The sequence below is a fragment of the Palaemon carinicauda genome, chromosome 12 (assembly GCF_036898095.1).
Source record: "Palaemon carinicauda isolate YSFRI2023 chromosome 12, ASM3689809v2, whole genome shotgun sequence".
NCBI classification, from domain to species: domain Eukaryota; kingdom Metazoa; phylum Arthropoda; class Malacostraca; order Decapoda; family Palaemonidae; genus Palaemon; species Palaemon carinicauda.
In genome coordinates this window covers 127,644,244-127,649,036 of record NC_090736.1, presented here as the reverse complement: position 1 = coordinate 127,649,036, position 4,793 = coordinate 127,644,244, and the positions used below count along the sequence as shown (strand labels likewise).

General features: G+C 39.1%; 1 pseudogene; it reads right to left on the bottom strand.

The window, feature by feature from the left end:
- Positions 1–399: 399 nt before the first annotated feature.
- On the bottom strand, positions 400–4,450 carry LOC137650438 (uncharacterized; annotated as a pseudogene).
- Positions 4,451–4,793: the final 343 nt, after the last annotated feature.

The window sequence follows — 4,793 nt, the reverse complement described above, 5'->3', positions numbered from 1 at the left end:
TCTTCTTTCATTTTATTGTATACGTAGACAAAACCTTCAACCCAGTTATGTTACAGAGTATGCTCAGCGTATATGTAAGCCTACGTTGTACAGTAGCTATAGAATGAGCCTACTCAAAAGTCCGGCAAATTTCAGGTCTGTCATCTAATTTACATTTCTAAAGATAGTATATATTAAACAGTGAATGGGTAGTTCCTCCGGTTAACAGGTCCGTGAAGGCAGTTCCGTTCATGCAGATCTATTTGGCCGTTCGTCCTCATTTGCTGTCTCGTTAACGGTTGTTATTGGTAACTAGTGCTGTGAAAGATAAAAGACACTTGGCGGAGAACATACAGTGCTACACACAACCCCCCTACAGTTTTACGATGCCCTCATCGTACACACACTACTTCCATCCTCTCACACTACGCTACCATTACCTGTTTCCGACAAAGAAAGACAAATTTACAACTCTGATCGCTGCCTGTTTCGTAATCTCTCTGATCTTTTCAGTACTGGTGCGTTAATTGTTACTCCCTGTTCTTGTTCAACCTCTTTATCAACACTTTCTTTAGGTTCACTATTGCCATGGTTGCTAAAATCAAACCCGAACCTGGTTAAAACTTCTTCCATATCAAGCATTTCTAAGCTACTGTCATCCATATCAGCGGTTTCGAAATTATCATTATTTTCCGTATCTAAGTCATCAATATTTTCTCCCCCCTCATTCCTTTCGATCCCAGCGAACGGTTTAATATTCCTCCGATGGATAACCTTAGCATCACTTCCTTCAGGCCTAATTCTATACAAACCACAGTCCCTGTTAAGTACTTCTTCAATTACCCACTTTCTTTTACCGAATTTGTCTCCTAGTTTCGCTCTTCCAATTATTTTATTTTCTCGTAATAAAACCTTTTGTCCTACCTCCAAATCACTTTCTCTAGACTTTGCTAATATAGGCTTTGCTTTTGATACCCAGTTCTTTTGTGTGTTCCTTCTAACCAAATCCCAAACTTCTTTTTGCATTTTGCATTGCTGACGTAACCAGTCTCCGTCTTGAAATTTGTATATGTCTTCCAGATACCCCCAGCTCTCGATCGAAATACAAGGTTCCCTCCCGAATAACAAGAAATACGGAGAAAACTCTGTCACAGAGTGAGGTGTTATATCATACGCAAATACTAAACTCTGCAAATACAATGGCCATTTGTTCCTCTTTTCCTCCTCCAAACTTCTAAGTAGACCGTACAGAGTTCTATTCATTCTTTTCACTTGACCATTTCCTTCAGGGTGATATGGAGAAGTGCGTGATTTCTTTACATTGAACCTTTTACAGATTTCCTTAATTAGAGCGCTTTCGAAATTTCTCCCCTGGTCAGTATGAAGCTGCTGAGGAATTCCATATTTATAAAAGAGCTCTTCGACCAATATTTTAGCCACTGTTGTCGCTTTCTGATCCTTCGTTGGATATGCCCATACGTATTTGCTAAACAGGTCACTTAAAACTAAAATATGCTCCTTTCCAGAGGTTGATCTTTCCACGGAACAAAAATCTATCGCCACAATTTCCATGGGCTGAGAAGTTTCCACATGAACAGGAATGGTATTTCTATATGGAATTTCATCTTTTGCCCTTAAACAAGTATCACAATTTCTAATGAAATCCGTTACAAATCCCCTCATGTTGGGCCAATAAACCCTAGAGTTCAGTAATTTATAAGTTCTAGCAATACCCTGATGCCCTAGTTTATCATGAGTTTCGACTAACACTTACTTCTTAAAAGAACAGGAACGGCTAATCTATAAATTATGTTATCTAATTGATCCACATGAGTCTTATAAAGAATATCATTTCTTATCACAAGACTTTCTTTATCCCTTTTCCACGTAACTAATTCAGGTTTAAAATTAATGTTTTCTAACTCAATATTTTCTCCTTCTAGCCATTTCCTTACAATCTTTAAAACTGGACAAGCTTTCTGTTTATTAACAACGTCCTCCCACTCTAAAATCTGATGTCTACTTATGGCACAAACAAAATTTGTGTCCTCATGAGGAGCTACCCATACTTCTTCGTCTTCATTCATCACCATCTCTCTAGGCTTGCGTGAGAGAATGTCGGCTTTAACATTTTGTTTTCCTGGTCTGAATTTAAGTTCAATGTCAAATACCGACAAATCTGCCACCCATTTTTGTTCTGTGTGATCAAGTTTTGCTGTGCTGAGATTGCTCAAAGGGGCATTGTCAGTATACACTATGCACTTTGTGCCAATAAGATAATTTTTAAATTTTTCAGTAACAGCCCACTTCAAAGCACACAATTCTAGTTTCCTCGAACTATAGTTCTTCATGTTTCTTTCGTGTGGTTTCAGTGACCTACTTGCATAAGCTACAGGATGCAGCTTATCCTCCTTATATTGGGACAAAACAGCACCAAGTCCATCGTAACTAGCGTCTATTTCTAACGTACACGCTTTCCCAAACTCTATCCCTTTCAGTACTGAGGAAGCTACCAATTTTTCTATCAATGTCTGGAAGGCCATTTCCGCATCTTCTGTCCATTTATCCTTAATACTTTGACTGGATTTCTTCTTTTCTCCTTTCAATAACTCATTGAGTGGCTTGGCAATTATGGCAAAATTTTTAATAAATCTTCTATAAAATATTGCAAATCCCAGGAAAGCTCGCACTTCTTTTATAGTTTCTGGCCTCTTCCAGTTCTTCACTGCTTCAATCTTACTTAGATCAGGTCCTATTCCTTGATTACTAATGCTAAATCCTAGGTAACTTACACATGTCTGCAACAAATGACATTTCTTTGGCTTTAATTTCATCCCATAAGACTTTATACGCTCTAGCAATGCCTCCAATCTTAATAAGTGGTCGTCAATGGTCTTCGAAAATAATATCATGTCATCCAAATAAATGACTAGAAATTCAAAAAACATATCCCCCAAAATATTCTCCATGCATCGTTGAAAGGTTGCTGGGCTGTTTGTCAGACCCATTGGACACCTGCGATACTGAAAGTGTCCCCATGGTACAGAAAATGCAGTATTCTCTCTATCTTCTTTCCTTAACAAAACTTGATGATAGCCCTGCGCAAGGTCAAAAGTCGAAAAGTATTTGGCCCCTTCCAATGAATCCAGACACTCCGCTACTCTAGGAAGAGGAAATGCATCCTTAAAAGTTTTTTCATTTAATTTCCTATAATCAATGCACAACCTTAGGCCTCCCCCTTTCTTCCTCACAAGGACTATAGGTGCTGCATAAGGACTTGCACTTTCTTCAATTACACCCCGTTTCTTTAAGTCATCAAGCAACTGTTTGGCCTCAGGGATTAACGTGGGTGCTATTCTTCTATATGGTAATTTGATAGGTTTCCCACAGGACAATCTAATGGAATGTTCCCATCCCTTTATCAAACCTAGGTCCGAATCATTTAGCTCAAAACAGTCCTTATATTTGTAGAGTATCTTATCAAGTCTTAACAAATCCGATTTACTTAAGTTACTTTCATCAACATTGACTCCCAACTTCCGTCTGTGGTTTTGAAGTTCTGTCTCTGATAGTTTTTCAGTATTCTCATTATCATCATCCTCCATAAACTCCCTGATGCCAAGTTGCACAGTGGCCAATATACTGCCTGCTTCAATGCTAACATTATCTTTAGATCAATTAGCCACACAGACATATCCAACACCCCATTCACATATAGAAAAACTGGGCAAGACCTGAACACCCGGAGGCAACATATTTTTACTCTCGTCTGCTATTTTCTCTAAAACTACATACTCCTTTGGCACTTCCTTTAGGCTATCAATGTATACCTTAATTAGTTTCCTGCTACCTGACGGAACATTTCTATTCTGTTGTCTTAAGCAACTAGCATATCCTAAATCCTCCCTTTGCCAAACCTGCATAGTTTGACCAACTAGTCTCATACAGCAATCCAAAACTGGACCATATTCAGCTTTTAATCCCTCTTTCTCTGATGCCATCACGTTAACGTTTTTGGTGACTCCCCATTTTTCGAACAGCAAAGACAAAACATTCATGCCCACAAGGCACTCTTGGTCAGTGTTCTTGCCAAGACCCTTCCTTCCTTTCTCAGCTCTCTTGACATAGAAAACACAGCTGTTCTGTTCCATTCCACTTACTTCCACATCAACAACGACATGACCTATTATATTAATTTCATTCCCACTCAGGTCACATATGTAGTCACTAGTATTATACAATGTCACCCCTTTTGGTTTTAGATTCCCCAAATACCAATTTTCCGACAACAAACTACAGTTTGCCCCAGAATCCATAAGTCCCACAGCTTTCTTTCCCTCTATGCTGAGTGTCAGTTTCATAGTGTCTCCTCTCTTATTTAAACATTCACTTGGCCGGACGATCAAGTTAACGCCCGGCCTCACAAGTTTTCCTGGGCATTATCCCCGGCCTGCAATGACATCTCCCTCACAACTTTGTCTCCTCTTGCATTACTTAACCCTCTGTTCTTACTAGAGTATAGATTACACTTATAAAATGGATGACCATCTTCCCCACAAGACCAACAAGTACCCATAAACTGATTTTCCAAAACATGTTTATTTTGCGTTCTGTTTTTACCTAGCCTTCCCTTATACTGGTGTCCTTCCCCCTGATCCTGCACTATATTGTCTCTAGCAAACCCTCCATTGTTGCACTGGTATGATACATGACCCTGATCCCCACAGGTCCAACACTTAATTACTTTGTCATCTCTCCCCCTGCTATTCAAATGGATGTCAGAAACATTATCAAATTCTTTCATAACCTTCATT